At 41.2% G+C, this 19,879-nt stretch overlaps 1 protein-coding gene across 8 annotated transcripts in view; it reads left to right on the top strand.

The window, feature by feature from the left end:
- Positions 1-19,879, top strand: part of frs2a (fibroblast growth factor receptor substrate 2a) — a 103,461-nt gene that overhangs the window by 26,027 nt on the left and 57,555 nt on the right. The gene's annotated exons all lie outside the window — the stretch shown is intronic.

The raw sequence follows: 19,879 nt of genomic DNA, 5'->3' as shown, positions 1-19,879 counted from the left end.
GTCTGTTATTTCTGCTTTTAGGCTGCCAGGTTTTGATTTGATTTATTCTAGTCACGTGTACCAAAGTATAGTGAAAAGCTTTGTTTGGGAGCAAGGACATAGAGATACACAGCATATAGTCATAGAGATATAAAGCATGGAACCAGACCCTTCGGTCCAATTCATGTATGCCGACCAGATATCCTAAATAAGTGTGTTCCCATTTGCCACTATTTGGCCCAAATCCCTTTAAACCCTTCCAATTCATATACGCATCCAGATACCTTTTAAATGTTGTAATTGTACCAGCATCCTTCACCACCTGTAGAAAAAGCCACTTAGCTGCTCCCTTGCTGTAAGGTTTCTCCAAGGTCAGCTATGAATTTCGGAGATAGCAAGAACTGCAGAGTCAATACAGTGTGGAGCTGGAGGAACACAGGTCAGGCAGCATCAGAGAAGCAGGAAAGTTAATGTTTCGCATTTGCATCCTTCGTCAGGACTGGGAAGGGGACGGGAGTTCAGAAATAAATGGGAGTTGGAGCTGGGGTAAAGTAGTTGGAATGGTGATAGGTAGATGCAGGTAGAGGGGAGTAGAGATTGGTCAGTCGGACGGGTGGGGCAGATAGGTGGGAAAGAATATAGACAGGTTGTGTCAGGTCAACGAGGTGGCAGTGAGAGGGAGGGTTGGACAGGGGATTATGGTGGGGGAGGGGAGGGGAGGGGAGGGGAGAGGGGGGGGAGAGTAGGTTTTGAAACTGTTAAATTCTATTTTGAGGCCATTGGGCTGTTAGCTCCCGAGGTGGAACATGAGGTGTTGTTCCTCCAGTTTTTTGTGTGGCGTTGTTGTGACAATGGAGGAAGCCCAGGATGTATGCATCAACAAGGGAGTGGAAGGGTAAGTTAAAATATTTGGCAGCAGGAAGATATATTTAACTTTTGACTATAGCGTACAGAGTGCAGATGCTTTGTGAATCAGACACCGAGTCTGCGCGTGGTCGAGAGGAGTTTGTTGGATTTGGAAAGATTGTCTGGGGCCTTGGATGGAGGTGAGAGTGGATGTGTTGTTGGATTTGGAAAGATTGTCTGGGGTCTTATCCAACAGGGATTCGCCTGAACATCCCCCAACCCCGTCTGCTGTATCCGTTGCCCCTGATGTGGTCTAGAACATAGAAGAGTACAGCACAGTACAGGCCCTTCAGCCCACGATGTTGTTCCCTGGAATAATCCTAATGGTCTCTTCTACATTGGTGAGACCAAGCACAGATTCAGTGACCAATTCATGAAACACGTGCTTTGTACGCTCTAGTCGACAACATCTTCTGGTTGCCAACCATTTTAACTCTCCCTCACACTCCCTTGATGAAGGAAGAGGTTGTAGGAGGGCATTGCCAGCGTGGGAGGACTCTTTGATGTTGACAGTCTTTCTGTGGCAATGAGAGGTAAATGGAGTCCATGGATGGAAGCTTGGCTTCCATCAAGGTCTGGACTGTGAACACAATCTTCTGACATTTCTTATGGTCCTGGGCACAGCAATTGCTATACCAGGCCATTATGCCCCCTTGTAGTTTGCCTTCTGTGGTCATCACGAACATCCTTCCTGCATCTGTCCTATCCAATTCTGTTAGAATTTGTAAGTTTCTATGAGATCACCTCTTCACTCTTCTAAAACCTTGTGAATCTTGTCCTAACTGATCTGGTCTCTCTTCATAAATTAATGCTGTTGTCCCAGGAATCAGTCTGATGAATAATCTCTGTTGTTCATTCTTCTAATTCAATGAATTAAAAAGTGCAGAATTCTATTTGGTGTGATTTTTAAAAAGTGAGTGTTGCAGTTTACAGATCATATTGTGCTATTACAGCTGTTCATCACTAATTTTATCTGGCCATGCTATTTATCATAAAGGCTGTACTGATGATAATAAACAGCTATTTGATCTACCTAGGCCTGTCCATTCTGAATAAGTATAAACTTACATAACATTAGGGGAATAGTAATATATTTTTATACTTCCACATCCATACCTTCAAAAAATGGAAAAGCATGATCATTCTCTGTGTGAAGTTATTTCTAATGTTTATTCAATTTTGACTTTAGTGCATTTAACCTATTTCTCCTCCTTCGAATATTATAGGTTGAGTTTTTCCTCATTTACCTGCCAAATTTATTGAAAGAGGAAGCATCAATTAATTTTAATCTGGAGGCAAATTATTGATCTGCTGTGATGTGGATGTTATTGGTCATTTTTTATGTCTATCCAATCAACCACAGTCACTGCTGTCTCATTTCGTGAAATGGAATTGTACAGTCAAGTTTACTGTAGTTTCTGAATGCACTACTAGGAAAATCTGATGACATTACAGTTTCAAATGGGTTTGTAGTGTTTAATTAATATTGCAAGATGATGTAGTAATCCACTGGGGATGATTTGCTCTGGAGAACTTAATGTTTTGCACATTATCTGCAGTTTCCATTGATTAAGTAATTCAGGCATATGCTTTTCTATCAATATGTTTATTTTTGAGTATTGCTGAGAAAAGATACTTTTTGTCGAAGCCTTACATCTTCAACTTTTCTCATTGGAGCAGTTCACAAGACTATCAGTTTAAGGGGAGAACCAACATTTTTACTGCATGAAAGGAGAGTGCTGATTGGTTGACAGTTACCTTTAGTAAACATGATTTCATGACGAATGCAACAATTAAGGATGATTGCCAATGAACTACCAGGCTTTTAAATTTTAAGTGATTCAGATTGGCTGTGAGAAGTGAACAGCTATTTCCTATTTTGTCGAGTTAAAAGAGGCACAGCGCATGTAATTTTTTTCTACCTGGGAAGAAGAAGGCCTTCTGTAGCAATTTATTTATTTATATCCATCCACAGAAACTGTTCAATTAGCACTGGATATCAATTTCTAATTCATAAGAGAATATAATGGCTTATTGGAATTTATTATAAAGGCAATTAGCAATAATATTTTAAATGATCTAAGTTGGATAGTATTCCTTGTAATATGGCCCAAGATGTATTGTCTGTACTTCAAGATAAAAGGATGGTTGCTCATGGCTTTCACATTCTGCATTCATGAGTGAGTTGGACTGTGCTATTGTTCCAGGAGGAAATATGCTGCTTTATTAATCTGGTATATCTACCTACTGTGAGGGATGAATGTAGGAATGCAGGGGAGGGATTTCTGTTTCCTTGCAAACTTACTGTGGAAGTTCAGAAAAAGCTCAGTTGATTTAACTGATGTTAATGGTAATTATATGTTTCGATTTAGTGCACTGTATTTTCAGCGATTGGGCTTGATAATGATTGTTGCTTTAGATAATTGCATAAATTGTGGGATATTTGATGTTTATTCTAAGTTTGGGTTTCTATGTGTTTGAGGTTAATAATTAATTTGTAACTATCAATGTAGCCATGGTGATTTCTTCAAAAAAAACAATGTTGAGGTCTGCTTTAGGCTTCATGGGTTTTCCTTACCACTAATGGATTTTTTGTTTATCTTTTATATTATTTTCCAAACCAGAAAGGTAAATAATCAGGCTTCAATTTCTGTCTCCTAGAAGATATTTTTGAAGTGTAAGAAAAACACCAATAGCTTGGTGAGGGAAACTTTTGGTTTCTGTTTTATTTGGAGATTTAGGAGGTCAAGTCCTTGGAATAGGATGGCCATATAGATCATGTCCCGAGAAGGGAAGATTATCTAATGAGCTAGGTTGCCTTGAATGAGGAGTTGTGTTAGTTCCAGACTACAAGTGTTGGGATAAAATCCTGAAGAAGTTGTTAAAGCTGACTATATTTAAGCTCAGTTAAATCATGAGGTGCATGGATAGGGTAAATAGGTAAGGTATTTTCCCTGGATGGGGGAGTCCAAAACTAGAGGGCATAAATTTAAGGTGAGCGAGGAAAGATTTATAAGACACCTAAGGGGCAGTTTTTTCATCATAGATCATAGAATCTCTACAATGTGGAAATAGGCCCTTCGGCCCAACAAGTTCACACAGAGCATCCCACCCAGACTCATCCCCCCCATAACCCCCTCCTAATCTACACATCCCTGGACAGTATGGGAAATTTAGCATAGCCTCTCCACCTAACCTGCAAATCTTTGGACTGTGGAAGGAAATCGGAGCACCCAGAGGAAACCCATGTAGACATGGGAAGAATGTGCAAACTTAGACACAGACAGTCACCCGAGGGAGGAATTGAACCCCGGTCCCTGGTGCTGTAAGACAGCAGTGCTACCCACTGAGCCACTGTGACATAGATGTTTGTGCATGTATGGAATGAAATGCCAGAGGAAGTGGCAGAGGTTGGTACAATTACAACATTTAAAAGTCATCTGGATGGGTACATGAATAGGAAGGGTTTGGGGAGCTATGGGCCAAATGCTGGCAAATGGGACTGGATTTATTTAGGGTAACTGGTCGGCTTGGATGAGTTAGACCGAAGGGTCTGTTTCTGTGCTGTACATCTCAATGACTCTCTATAATAACTCAAGGGGAAAACTGTCCGCAGCTGCAGTCAAAAAGTTAAAGTCACAAGTGATTTATGCCTCCTGAGGTGTTCGATTCAGGGACTGTAGTGAGAATATTGCACGAGTGCTGTTTTTGGGTACTTTGCCAGGAGTGTAATTTGGGTGTTCTACAAAAACTGTTTTGTTTCTTTACAGTGTATGGAGTATTTTAGGATTAATGGGATTAAACTTGTACTCTCACTGTTGAAAAATCTTGGAATTTGGAATACAGTGGATGATATGGTTCAATAAGTTTCCCTTCATTTAGTTTGTTAATAAACTTCTGTTTTATGATTAAAGCAAAATCTTCAGCACTGCATACTGATGTTTCAGTGAGAAACCATTTTGTAAAAAAGAAGACAAATCAAGTTTCTGTTAAGCTGAATTTCTGTCTGTGGTCTGACTTGTGAAGCAATAGCATCAGCTGGGATCTAACAAATGGCGATTCTTGGTGGGATTTTTGAATTCACGATATTTCAGCGGTTTTTGTCTTGTTAAAGTAATGGCTGCATGGTGGTTCTGGGAGGGTAAAGCAGCTGTGTTGTGAAATTTGTTGCATAAATTTTCAAAATTGGTTTGGACATTGCTAGGAGTTTTCTGGAAGTTTAAGATCATGACTAAATTTTAACTCCGAGGGATTTAACAGAAGTAGAAGCAGGATCTCATCGGGATGAGATGCTTCAAGTGATTACAAAGAAAGGAAACCTGAAATTGTAGTGTTGCAATTAGCATCAAGTGAAATAGAGTTGAAAATAGTGAAAAGACTTGAATTAGAAGAAGATGGAATCAGAAATAAGAAATCTTGAAATAGAGTGGGAGCAGGGGGCGAAATGCAATGGGAATGAAAGTAACAAAATTTAAACCGAGACACAGAAATTAAAGAACGTGAGTTGGCTAAAGAAGATCTTAGAATGAAGGAGGAGGAAAAGAGGTACTTGTTTTGGAGAGCAATTAGTACCAACACTTAGCACCTAAATTTATTGAGAATGCAGTTAAAAGCTATTTTACCTCCTTTTAAGAACATAGCTGGACACATGAAGTAGTCAAGAGGTTTGGTCTGTAATGTTGTTATTTTGACAAGTACACAAGACTGCATGCCAAATTGTCAGAAGAACAATCTACAAGGTATACCAAAGAAGCAGTACTCAATGTTTACATGCTTGTGCCTGAAAGTTATCAATTAAAATTTGGAACTACATGAAAGGAACCCCACTAGTTATTTGTAGAATTTGCAAGGGGCTAAGAAATGCTGTGCGATCAGAGGTTTAGATCATTCACACTATAGAAACATTTTGAAAATGTTTGGGGAATTATAATGGGAGAATTCGGAAATACCATTACTGTAAATTTAAAACTTCATTAAATTAGCACCAGTTAATCGAAATCAGAGAAGCAGCAAATCTAGTCAATCCCTTATCTCTACATATATAATTACAAGTGGATCAATGGTTGTATGGATATCTACAAAGAAGTTGAAGGAGTAGAAAATTTTGCCAAAAGTAGTAGTTTTAGCTTTAGAGACCCTGACAGAAGGGCATCGAGGTAGCAAAATCTGGAACAGCACAGTGATGTAAAGAAAATAACATGATTCATTTTAGTAAGATTGGACTTGTTGGAAATTAAATGGGAGACCAATCATAGTAATAAGCAGAGATAATGGGAACTGCAGATGCTGGAGAATCGAGATAACAAAGTGTAGAACTGGATGAACACAGCAGGCCAAGCAGCATCTTAGGAGCACAGAAGCTGACGTTTCGGGCCTAGACCCTTCATCAGAAAAGGGGGAGGGGGAGAGGGTTCTGAAATAAATCGGGAGAGAGGGGGAGGCAGATCGAAGATGGATAGAGGAGAAGATAGGTGGAGAGGAGACAGACATGTTAAAGGGGTGGGGATGAAGCCAGTAGAGGTGAGTGCAGGTGGGGAGGTAAGGAGGGGATAGGTCAGTTCAGGGAGGACAGACGGGTCAAGGGGGCAGGATGAGGTTAGTAGGTAGGGAATGGAGGTGCGGCTTGAGGTGGGAGGAGTGGATAGGTGAGAGGAAGAACAGGTTAGGGAGGCAGGGATGAGCTGGGTTGGTTTTGGGATACAGTAGGGGGAGGGGAGATTTTGAAGCTTGTGAAATTCACATTGATACCATTGGGCTGCAGGGTTCCCAAGCGGAATATGAGTTGCTGTTCCTGCAATCTTCAGGTGGCATCGTTGTGGCACTGCAGGAGGCCCAGGATGGACATGTCGTTTAAGGAATGGGAGGGGGAGTTGAAATGGTCCGCAACTGGGAGGTGCAGTCGTTTATTGCGAACTGAGCATAGGTGTTCTGCAAAGTGGTCCCCAAGCCTCCGCTTGGTTTCCCCGATATAGAGGAGGCCACAATGGGTACAACGGATGCAGTATACACATTGGCAGATGTGCAGGTGAACATCTGCTTGATGTGGAAAATCTTCATGGGATGGGGGTGAGGGAGGAAGTGTGGGGGCAAGTGTAGCACTTCCTGCAGTTGCAGGGGAAAGTGCCGGGTGTGGTGGGGTTGGAGGCGAGTGTGGAGTGGACAAGGGAGACATGGAGAGATGGTGCCTCTGGAAAGTAGGGTGGGGATGGAAAACCGTCTTTGGTGGTTGGGTCGGATTGCAGATGGCGGAAGTGTCGGAGGATGATGTGTTGAATCTGGAGGTTGGTGGGGTGGTATGTGAGGACTAGGGGGATTCTCTTTTGGTGGTTATTGCAGGGATGGGGTGTGAGGGATGAGTTGCAGGAAATCGGGAGACACGTTCAAAGTCGTTCTCGATCACTGTGCGCGGGGAAGTTGCAGCCCTTGAAGAACGAGAACATCTGGGATTTCACAAGCTTCAAAATCTCCCCTCCCCCCACTGCATCCCAAAACCAACCCAGCCCGTCCCCGCCTCCGTAACCTGTTCTTCCTCTCACCTATCCCCTCCTCCCACCTCAAGCTGCACCTCCATTCCCTACCTATTAACCTCATCCTGCCCCCTTGACCTGTCCGTCCTCCCCGGACTGAGCTATCCTTTCCCTACCTCCCCACCTACACTTACCGCTACTGGCTCCATCCCCATCCCTTTAACTGGTCTGTCTCCTCTCCACCTATCTTCTCCTCTATCCATCTTCGATCCGTCTACCCCTCTATCCCTATTTATTTCGGAACCCCCTCCCCCCAACTTTTCTGAAGAAGGGTCTAGGCCCGAAATGTCAGCTTTTGTGCTCCTAAGATGCTGCTTGACCTGCTGTGTTCATCCAGTTCCACACTTTGTTATAGTAATGAGCGAGCTGAAAGAGTCATCAGATAATGAGACATCAGGAAAGGAAGTAAATCCTAAAACTGTAGCAGTAGCACAAACAGAAGGGTTAAATGGGCCAGGACAGTCCTGAAATTTCTTTTTCAGAAATTGACACGAAAGGTCAGACTGCTAAAAGTTCTGAGTATGTTATTTCATGGGAGAGGAGGCATATCCTTGTGTTTCAAACGAAGGAGCTAAACCAGTCAGGATATTCAGCGACACTGGAGGAATTCAGTCACTGATATTGGCTCATGATGCTGTCTGTTTCCCAGAAATGTTGAGGAAGGAGAAAGTATTATTTGAAAGTATTCATGGAGGTTATTAACTAGTATCATACAGAGTTGAATTAATGAGTGACTCGATAAATGGAGAAGCAGTCTTGTAACAAATTCCAACCGAAGTAATTGGTTTTATTTTGAGAAATAACTTGGCAGCTTCAAAAATATAGCTTCACCAAGAGAGGTGAAGAAGTAGAACAAGTAGCGGAGATAAAAGAAACTGAAATGCTTCAAAACAACCATCCTGGATGTGTCATTACTTGATCTCAGACTCATTAGACAGTAAGAAAAGGAATCTATGGTACAGGGAGATGATTTGAAAATTCAGTCACAAGGTGCTACTTTGAACATTTACCTGAACAAGGCACAGGCAAAGTGAATGAGACAGGTGTGTTGAGCCCATTTTTAATGGAAATGCAGAAAACATTTGGAATCAAAAGTGTTAAATGAAACATCTACTCAGAAACTGAATCAAAACAATACTTCTTTTTCTTACTTGAAAATCAGTCTTAATAAAACACCTCATACATCAGTCAATGAGGAATAAACAGTGACTCATTAGTGATAATGAAGTGAGTATTGTAATGAAACTTTACCTGTGGCTTGCAAAAGAGAAAACAGACTCTGATGGTAAAGGACTTTTATTGGCCAGGATTCCATAAAGATGTAGTTGGATTTTGCCGGATGTGCCATACATGTCAGGTTGTGAATAAACCCTGAACCTTAATTGAACCTGCACTTTTCAGTGGCAGCTTTTGAAGAATCTAGAACAGAAACAAATATCTTTTAATTATGATGGATATTTTCGAAAGATTTCCTGAAGCAGTGCCTTCAGGGAAAACTATTGCAAAAATGGTGCTTGAAAAATTAGTTCAGTGTTTACAAAATATAGGTTACCCAGAGAAAGACAGTCAGATCAAGGATCAAAGAAATGATGACTAGTTTAGGATTTAAATACAGGAACAAAAATCGAGTTGCTGGAGAAGCTCAGCAGGTCTGGCAGCATCTGTGAAGGAAAAGAACAGAGTTAACATTTCGGGTCCTTGAGGAAGGGTCACCGGTCTCGAAGCGTTAACTCTGTTTTTTCCCTACTCAGATGCTGCCAGACCTGCTGAGCTTCTCCAGCAACTTTGTTTTTGTTCCTGATTTACAGAACCTGCAGTTCTTTTGGTTTTTATTGGGAATTAAATAATTAATTTGTTTTTCTTATCACCAATTATCTCAAGGTGTATTGGAAAGGTGGCATCAAACTTTGATGACTATAATTAGAGTTTATTGCCAAAGAATGACCTAATCATTGTGACAAGGGAATAAGTTTGTTATTATTTGCCACTGGGGTGCTCCTGATGAGACCACGTAATTTGATTCTTTTGAACTTGTACATGGACATGGACCACTTCTTAAAAGAAAGTTGACGGACTATAGCTGAGAAACAATTCTTCCAATCTATGTCTCAGATTTCAGAGAGAAACTGCATTTAGGTAAGAGAAATCTCAAAGCTCAACAAGCAATAAAAACTAGGAAATTGGAAAAAAAAGTTTGAAATTTTGCTACAGATTCAGGGAGTGGGTCATGTTAACATGTTGAAAAGATACAATAGGGACAATAATCAAGAGAAAAGTGTATTTGCAGTACTGAAGTAGAGATTGAAATAGAAAGATCAGTATGTTGGGAGAATGAATCAAATGGAAAATTGAAAAATTAACTAATAATTAGACTGGAAAGTATGGAGGTACTTATAAAAGATTATATAATTTCCACCTCTTAAAGGAAACTATCATGTGACTTGAGTTTATTACAGAGTTATATATCAGTTGAAAGGAATAGGCTGAGAAAAACAGGTTTTGACTGTTCTTGATGTTAATGTAGAGGATGCATGATTTATAAAGCAAAACATGTATATACTCAAGTGAGGGAAGTTCGTATTGGACAATGGCATTACTGAACTGAGTCACAAATAGCTGGAGCAAATCTACCGTGAAGATACCAATATCAAGTGGGCCACAAAGACTGTAGGTACATTGCTTATCATAATGTCAATGGTAACAGAAGCAGATTCATATCCTATACCACAACAGAAAAATTGCATTGAATTTATGAAGTTTGTCACAATGATCAACTTGCTTAAAGGGGTATGACAAGTTCCTTCAAACAAGAGAGCTAAATGAATCTCTGAAACAAAACTAGAAACAAAAAGAGAAATATCTGCTTTTGTAAAACCAGATGGATGTTATTGGGGCAAAGTCATGCCATTTGGAATGCAACATTTCAGTAGTTAACCAATAGATAATCAAGGGACTTAGTAATTATACTGTTAACATTGATGATTTGGTTGTTTATGGCCATATCTGGGAACAGCATTGACATCATAAGACTGAATTGTTTAATCAACTACATGATGGCCAAGAGTGAATTTGCCAAGGCGAACCTGACTTACTTGTGAAACAAAGTCAAGTAATACGTACCAGAGCAAGAAATTTTGGATTTTCCGTTGCCTCTGACAGAAAGCGTTTGCTTTGTTGGCCTGCTTACTCATATTGCCGATCGCAGTAATTCAGCTTGACAATGTTCACTGTTCTAATGAGTATCTAAATAGTGGTTGCTTTGTCCTGATTGTGGAATGTGTCTGGCACCCACTGAACTCTATCTCAATCAGATTCAGCAAGCTGTACTTAGGATGGGAGTTAATAAGATTAGATTCCCTACAGTGTGGAAACAGGCCCTTCGGCCCAACAAGTCCACACCGTCCCTTGAAGCATCCCACCCAGACCCATCCCCCTATAACCCACACACCTCTGAGCACTACGGGCAATTTAGCTTGGCCAATCCACCTAGCCTGCACATCTTTGGACTGTGGGAGGAAACCGAAGCACCGGGAGGAAACCCACGCAGACACGGGGAGAATGTGCAAACTCCACACAGACAGTCACCCGAGGCTGGAATTGAACCCGGATCCCTGGTGCTGTGAGGCTGCAGTGCTAACCACTGAGCCACCGTGCTGCCCAAAGGATATGGAGGAGTGGAAATTTTAATAAAGTAGAAAGTCAAGTGGAGATTGGTGAAAAGGATTGATAAATATGACAATAGAGCCATCCATTAGAGCAAATTATAATTTTGTCTTTATCAGAATAGAGCATGTATATGTTTATTTTCTTAGGACAGATGTTCACTTGACTCTAAAATAAGTTACTGCAACAGCTCATCGTGGCCTTTTGGGGGTAATCAATTACTGGAAGTTGAAGCTGGGGTTTTTCGAGAGCCAAAAGAATTTACTGAAAGGTTTGAAAGTTCTCAAGCTGTGGGTGTTCCCAACTTGTGACTAAATGGTTTGGAGTGACCTTTGTAAAAGGGTCATACTAAAATATGGCAGTAACTAATTTAAACAAATTAGCTATTTAAAGAAGTCTGAACTGTTTTGACAGATAAGCTAAATATATTCCCTGAGAATAATGGGTCCAAGAAGCAGTAAACAAATTTTTTGTGGCATGGAAGTATTGTAATTATCAAATTGCCTTTACAAAGCATTAATTTTAAAAAAGGCCATTTTCATCATATGGTGAGGTTCTAGATATTAAAATTTTACAGCCAGACTTTTTTGTTCTTTAGTTTGCTTAGGAACAGACAATAAGATTTGAGCTTCTAAAATCCAGGGAATTAAATGTAAAATGGAGGAAGGAAAATTACTGTTTTTAACATAATTCCCTGTATAAAGATTCTTTTTGGGGGAGAAGCCAATGTTGAATAGAATTTTGAAATTATGAAATTCAAAACTGTGATGAGTTTTGGTGAGGGTTTTAAAGGCAGAAAGAGCGGTAACAAGATGGAGTGGTTTACAGAGAGATTTTTGGGAAGATGACTTAATGTAGTCGAGCCTTGTGGTGGAACAGAATTGGTCACTTTTTAACAACTATGGATAGGGATATAGATCCAGACGTAGTATGGCGTTTGAATGAGCACTGGGTAGAATGAGCTTTAGAAGCAGTGCAGAATTCTGAGAAGTGGCCTAAATAGATGTAGATAATAAAATGTGAGGCTGGATGAACACAGCAGGCCAAGCAGCATCTCAGGAGCACAAAAGCTGACGTTTCGGGCCTAGACCCTTCATCAGAGAGGGGGATGGGGAGAGGGAACTGGAATAAATAGGGAGAGAGGGGGAGGCGGACCGAAGATGGAGAGAAAAGAAGATAGGTGGAGAGAGTATAGGTGGGGAGGTAGGGAGGGGATAGGTCAGTCCAGGGAAGACGGACAGGTCAGGGAGGTGGGATGAGGTTAGTAGGTAGCGGGGGGTGCGGCTTGGGGTGGGAGGAAGGGATGGGTGAGAGGAAGAACCGGTTAGGGAGGCAGAGACAGGTTGGACTGGTTTTGGGATGCAGTGGGTGGGGGGGAAGAGCTGGGCTGGTTGTGTGGTGCAGTGGGGGGAGGGGGCGAACTGGGCTGGTTTAGGGATGCAGTTGGGGAAGGGGAGATTTTGAAACTGGTGAAGTCCACATTGATACCATTAGGCTGCAGGGTTCCCAGGCGGAATATAAGTTGCTGTTCCTGCAACCTTCGGGTGGCATCATTGTGGCACTGCAGGAGGCCCATGATGGACATGTCATCTAGAGAATGGGAGGGGGAGTGGAAATGGGGGACTGGGAGGTGCACCTCCCAGTCGCAAACCATTTCCACTCCCCCTCCCATTCTTTAGATGCACCTCCCAGTCGCAAACCATTTCCACTCCCCCTCCCATTCTTTAGATGCACCTCCCAGTGGCAAACCATTTCCACTCCCCCTCCCATTCTTTAGATGACATGTCCATCATGGGCCTCCTGCACTGCCACAATGATGCCACCCGAAGGTTGCAGGAACAGCAACTCATATTCCGCCTGGGAACCCTGCAGCCTAATGGTATCAATGTGGACTTCACCAGTTTCAAAATCTCCCCTTCCCCAACTGCATCCCTAAACCAGCCCAGTTCGCCCCCTCTCCCCACTGCACCACACAACCAGCCCAGATCTCCACCCCCCCCCCCCCCCACTGCATCCCAAAACCAGTCCAACCTGTCTCTGCCTCCCTAACCGGTTCTTCCTCTCACCCATCCCTTCCTCCCACCCCAAGCCGCACCCCCATCTACCTACTAACCTCATCCCACCTCCTTGACCTGTCCGTCTTCCCTGGACTGACCTATCCCCTCCCTACCTCCCCACCTATACTCTCTCCACCTATCTTCTTTACTCTCCATCTTCAGTCCGCCTCCCCCTCTCTCCCTATTTATTCCAGTTCCCTCTCCCCATCCCCCTCTCTGATGAAGGGTCTAGGCCCGAAACGTCAGCTTTTGTGCTCCTGAGATGCTGCTTGGCCTGCTGTGTTCATCCAGCCTCACGTTTTATTATCTTGGAATTCTCCAGCATCTGCAGTTCCCATTGTCTCTGAATAGATGTAGAATTTACTTGTGTAAATACACTAAAATGAACTGTATTTTTGCCCTGAAATTGTATGTTGGAAATATGCAGCTCAGCATCTACAAGTAGGAAGAGTTAACTGGCTTTAGAAATCAAGCTTGTTTGAAAACCTTATTCAAAATTGCACCATTCTAAAAACAGCATTTCCCAAAATTAGTTTAAATTTTACATAATTCTCTCAAATTCTAATGGCTACAGCTCAGGAAGCAATCTGAATTTGCTTCATATTTTTCTAATAAAGTGCCCAATGATTTTGCCTTTAAATTCTGTCTTGTTAAATTCTACTTGATTGCCCTTCACAGGATTGCATTGTGCCTTGTTATTAAATTGAAGGTGCCAAATAAATGCCAGCTGTTATTGTTGATGTCTTGAGTCTTAAAGTGGAGAGACTGGCTTCACTTAATTTAGGGATTTGGACTGTTATTTCATTCTGAATGAGGCACTGCTGTATGGCCAGAGGTAGGTTTGCAAGGATGGCAGTACTTGAGAAGGCAAAGTTTTCCTTGTGTTGGGTTATCGTCTGTCCTTGAACCAGCACTGAAAGCTGGTTATTCATTTTCTATTTGTGGGATTTTGCCAAGTGTGAATTATTCACTTCATTTACTTTCAGAAATAATTATTAATTGGATGTGAAGTTATTTCTGTATTCTGAGGCTGAGAGACGAGGTCATGCAAGCTCAATTAATTCTTCAGATCCAGGTCTTTCAACCTGGACCTTAAGGTGTTTCAGATATATGACATCAGCAATGTTCTTTTCACCAAGCTTGAGTTTCAGGTGAGACAGTTAGCTCAGTTCATCATTCAACAACTGAACATATCAATGTCTTAAAGTTGATTGTAAATGTAACATTTGGATCCACGTCACCAGAATATTGCTGTAGTGTTTTCACTGAGCTGAGAAGTGACTTTCATAAAGACTGAATTTATGCATTCCTTTTTGAACTTGTAGGCTACTAATGACATAAAACCAGGTATTAAATGACACAGGAAGAAATTGAGAAAGTATAGCAATCTCAATGATGAATGCTAAAAACTAGGCCAAATTATTTCTCTGTCCCAAATGGATTTCTTTGGCGTAGCTGAGCTGCCTCAAAATCAGTGAACGTTCCCACTGTTTGGATTATAAAAAGGCATGTCACAAAAGGTGCAGTATTCACTTCACTTGAATGTATTAAACTGGAGTCACAAACTTTATACTGCCCACTTGCTGCCTGCCTGAAACATAAAACAGAATGATTGCTTAGATAAATTACTGGAAGATGTCATCAAAAGTGCTAACACCATCCTGATCTTACTACAGCCTTCGTCCAAACGTGGACAAAAGTCCTGAACTCAAGAATGGTGGTGAGAGCAACCTTTGACACCAGTGCAACATTTGACTGTGTATGGCCCCAAGGAGCCCTAACAATATTGAAGAAAATGAAAAGCAAGTAGGGAGCTCCTCTGTGGCTAGAGTCATACTAGGTGAAGAGCAAGATGGTGATGTTTGGAGGTCAATCATCTCAGTCTCAGGACAGATATTTTTCTAATCAACCTGTTCAGACATGCTGCGTACCTCTAGAGCAGGTAGGACTTGAACTTGGTCCTCCTCGTTCAGAGGTAGGAACAACACCACAGTGCCACAAGAGCGGTAGTTCCTTGGGATTTATATTAATGATCAGCCTGTTCTGGGATGCTATGATACTGGTCTAGAGCAGGTGGGATTTGAACGTATGACTCAAAACTCAGACATGGGGACACGACCACTGTGCTACAAGTGCCCTCATTCACCCAGGTAGTGCCCCCAAACACAACCATCTTCAGCTGCTTCATCACTGACCTTCCCTCCAAACTGAAGTCAGAATGAGGATGTTCAGAACTATTCACAATTCCGAGGTTACTGATGCAGTTCATTTCCATTTGGAGCTGATAGATGGGAAGCAACATATGCATCACAAGTTCTAGATAATAACCATTTCCAAAAAGAGAGAATTTAACCCTTGCCCTCTGACATTCAAGGCAGTTATCATTGCTGAATTCCCACTATCAAAATTATTGAAGCGACTGTTGACTAGGAACTGAACAAGTTCAACCATATAAATCCTGTGCCAGATCAGAAATTGGTGTTTCTGAGGCAAGTAACTCATTACTTGACTCCCCAAAGTGTGTCCACCATTAACAAGTTGAAAGTCAGGTGTGTGATGAAATACTTTTCTGGATCAGTGCGGGTTCAACAACACTGAAAAGACTTGTCACCATCCAGGACCAGGTAGTTCACACTATCAGCCCCCTCAGCCACCACCATAAACATTGAATTCCTCCACACTGGGTGCACTGTGACAGTGATGTGCAGTTCAAGTGCTATACGTCTAGCACTGCAACAACTCCCAAACATTCCTTGAGCAGCATCCTTCAATCCCATGGCCACTTCCACTTTGAAGGTTAAGGACTGCAGACGCATGGGAGCACTGCAAGGTGCTGGGCCTATACTGATAGGCGTTTTACTCGCGTATTGGAGGTTGAGAAATGATCTGAAAGAAATTGATAAAATAATGGGGGGTGTAGGTAGAGTTAATCATAGTTAACTCTTCTATAGGATGGGGATTTTAAGACTAAGGGCCTATCTTTTAGGTGAGAGATAAAAGATTTAAAAAAGACATGAGGAGCACATTTTTTACACAGGATGGTTCTCTGGTGGAATGAACTTCCTGATGAAGTAGTAGATGCGGGTACAATTACAACGTTGAAAAGACTTTTAAAAGACATTTAAATAGGAAAGGTTTGGAGGGACATGTACCAAGAGCAGGCAGGTGGGACTAATACAGTTTTTGGGATTATGTTTGGCATGGCCTTGTTAGACCGCAGGGTCTGTTTCTGTGCTGTATGACTCTGACTTTGTGTTTCTCAATAAGATTACCTCTCGGAATGTTCTAACAGGTCAGGACAGATTAGATGCAGAGAGTATGTTTTCCTTGGTTTGGGAGCCTTGAACAAGGGGCACATTCTTTAGATCCAGGGTAAATCATTTAAGAATTAGATGAGGAAAACCTCTTCACTCAAAAGCTAGGAAACCAGTGGGAATTTCTACTGCAGAAACTGTTCAGACGAAATCACTTGATACATTCAAGAAATAATATTCTAGATTCAAAAGACATCAAGTGGTATGGGGAGAAACTGCAAATATTGCATTGGGTTAGAGGATCTGTCATGATTATTTTGAATTGTAGAAATTAATACTGAAAAGTAAAGGTGTACTTATGACTGGTGAAAGGCAGAAAATGTAATTGTTAATCAGTAGAAGTACTGAAGGTTGAAAGAAGGTAAAAAAAGCAAATAAAAACAATGGGTGTCTATGAACAAAGGCAAGCAACTAAAATAAAGGGAAATCTCAAAGTCTTTTAAGGGCACATGAACAGTAAGAGAATGTTTAAAAGAACAGGAGGAGGACTGATCACAGAACTAAAGGGGATTTACAGATGGAACAGGGGGCATGGCTGAGGTGTTAAATGAATACTTTTGTACCTGACTTCATAAAAAAGGAGGATGCTCCCCAGGCCATGGTGACAGGGAAAGAAACTGTAACTAACAAGAGTCACGAAGTCCTGGATAGATTGTTGGCATTTAAAAAGTTAACAAGACAACAGGACCGGATGAGATGCATGCAAGGATTTCGAAGGAAATGAGGGGAAAAGTTGGAGTCAGTCGCCATAATATTTCAATCTTCCCTGGATTGCGGAGAGAGAAGACTGAAGAAATGCCACTGTTGCTGGATTGTTCAAAAATAATTCCAACAATTACAGACAAATTAATTTAACTGGCAATGAAGAACCTTTTTAGGAACAAATATTTGGAATAGAATCAGTCGTTACATGGAAAAAGGTAGGTTGATCAGGGTGAGTCAGCTTGGATTTCTAAAGGGGAAATCATGTTTAACTAGTTTGCTGGAACTTTCTGAAGAGTTAATGAAAAGAATTGATGAGCGTAATGCTTTTGATGTGGTACAGCTGAATTTCCAGAACACATTTGATACAGAACCTCACACATACTTGAGAAAAGTTGTAGGTCGTGGTATAACACAAACAGTAGTGATGTGGGTACAAAATTGGCTGAGTAGAAAACAGTGTGTAATGGTCAAGAGATATTTTTTGCGTGTGAGACAGGTTTATAGTGACATTCCTGAGGCTTCGGTACTGATAACCTTGCTTTTCCTAATATATGTTAATAATCTGGTTCTTGGTATGCAAGAGACATTTTCCAAGTTTCCAAATGCCATTAAATTTGGGGTAATTGTAGATTGAGGAGGACAGTGTGGAACTCCAAGAGGATATTGACAAGTTGGCAGAATGGGTGGGTAGGTGCAGACAGGTGTGAGGTGATTCACTTTTGTCAGAATAGCGTTGATAGAAAATATGCAATACAGGGTACAATTCTAAAGGGGTGTACGTGTGGACATATCATTGAAGGTTGCAGGACGGGTGGAGAGAAAGCAGTAAGTAAAGCATTGTGTTCTTGGCTTCATAATGGGCTCACCGAGTACAAGAGCAAGGAGGTAATGTTGAACTTGTACGAAACCCTTGATAGACCTTTGTTGAAATATTGTGTACAGTATGGGCACCAATTGTGGAAAAGATGCAAATACATTGGAGAGACTGCAAAAGCAATTTACTAGAATGGTTACAGGTTCAAAATTGAAAAAGATTGAATAAGGTGGGACAATTCTCCCTGGAAAGAAGGTTTCTAAGAGGACATCTGATTGAGATTTTCAACATCATGAATGGACTGGAAAGAGTAAATGGTGAGAAACTGTTTCTGCTTGTTTAAAAAATAAAATAAGAACAAGAGGGCATAGATTTAAAGTGATGTACAAATGATGCCGGAGTGGCATGAAAAAAGGTTTTTTTACTCACAGCGAGTTAGAATATGAGAGGTGCTGCAGGTGGAAGGAGGTTCAGCTGAGGCATTATATAGTTATTGGATGATAGTGTGCAGAGAAAAAGGCAAAAGGCATGAGATTGGCAGTAGGTATTAAGTCAATAAAGCAACAATGGACCAAATGGCCTCCTGCATCATCATAATTTGTGTGTGTGTGCAGACAAGAGTAGGATTCAAGGGCAGAATGTCCTCCTCCTCCTCCTGTTCCTTCTAGTTTCTACGTTTCTCCATCACCACCTGTAAACTTGGAACTACAGAGAAATCATGATGGGTTGAATCTGCCCACAAATTGTGTTAGGCAAAACTTTGAGAGAGTTGAGAATGCTCCTGTATATCCTGATTGGTGTAGAAAAGTGCTGTGTCAAAAAAAAACGCGTGAAAATAGAGTTAATTGTAAATAAGAAAACAAAAAGCTTTTATTTTCAATTTGTTCATGCCTTAGAATGGGCTGATCTTGCATTGCAATAGACATTGAAAATGAGTCAGCAGCTGGTAATTGTAGATTTTTGTCACCAATCCTCATGTCTCCTCATTATGGACATGGCATCTACAGTTGGATTCTTATCAACGGCGTCAATAATCTGAGAGATTAGCTGCTGTTGCTCATGGATTTTCACATTTCTTCTGATTCTTGGCTGTGGTGTTGGGAAGCAAGAATGTTATCTTGATTCTCTTTAAGGCTATTGGTGTCAGTGTACGTTGGCTTGGTTGGAATAGATGGCATGTGAGGCCTTGTAAAAGGAGTGTAAGGAATTATATCCTCAATTTGATGAAAAAAGGCCCTGTGAGGCAACCTGTAGCTCATTTTTTGTTCCACACTGAAGTGGGGTTGTATCTTAAACCTGTAAAATTCTAACAGGACTAGATAGGGTAAACTCAGAAAGCATGTTCCCAATAACCAGGGGTTATAGGTTAAGGATACAGAGCCACCCATTTGGGACAGATTCTTTTTAATTCACTTGACAGATGTGGGATGGCCAGTTAATGCCCATCCCTAGTTGTCCTTGAGAAGGTGGTGTTAAGCTGTCATCTTGAACTGCTGCAGTCCATGTGCTGTAGGCAGACTCTTAGTGCCCTTAAGGAGGAAATTCCAGAGTTTTGACTAGTGATGAGAATTTTCTTCACTGAGTTGCAAGCCAGTGGGATATTCTGCCACAGAAAGTAGTTGAGACTAGAATAGATCAAAGGGTATCAGGCAAGAAGAATGAACAGGGTATGGAGTAGGATGACCAGCCATGATGTTGAATGGTGGAGCAGACTGAAAGGGCAAAGTAGTCTACTTTATATTTATGTTTTTATAGAAAATTATGCAGAATGTATAAATTGATTCCTTGTATGCTTATGTATATTGTTGAAGACAATATGCTGAGCTGTAGTTGGCACTTCAACAATGACTTCAACAATGAATTGAATCAAATTCAGCAATTTTCTTGGATCATAATACTGGATAATAGAGTTAA

This window comes from Stegostoma tigrinum, chromosome 18 (assembly GCF_030684315.1).
Source record: "Stegostoma tigrinum isolate sSteTig4 chromosome 18, sSteTig4.hap1, whole genome shotgun sequence".
NCBI classification, from domain to species: Eukaryota; Metazoa; Chordata; class Chondrichthyes; order Orectolobiformes; family Stegostomatidae; genus Stegostoma; species Stegostoma tigrinum.
Note: the sequence above shows the minus strand (reverse complement) of the source record. Positions and strands in the feature narration are given on the sequence as shown.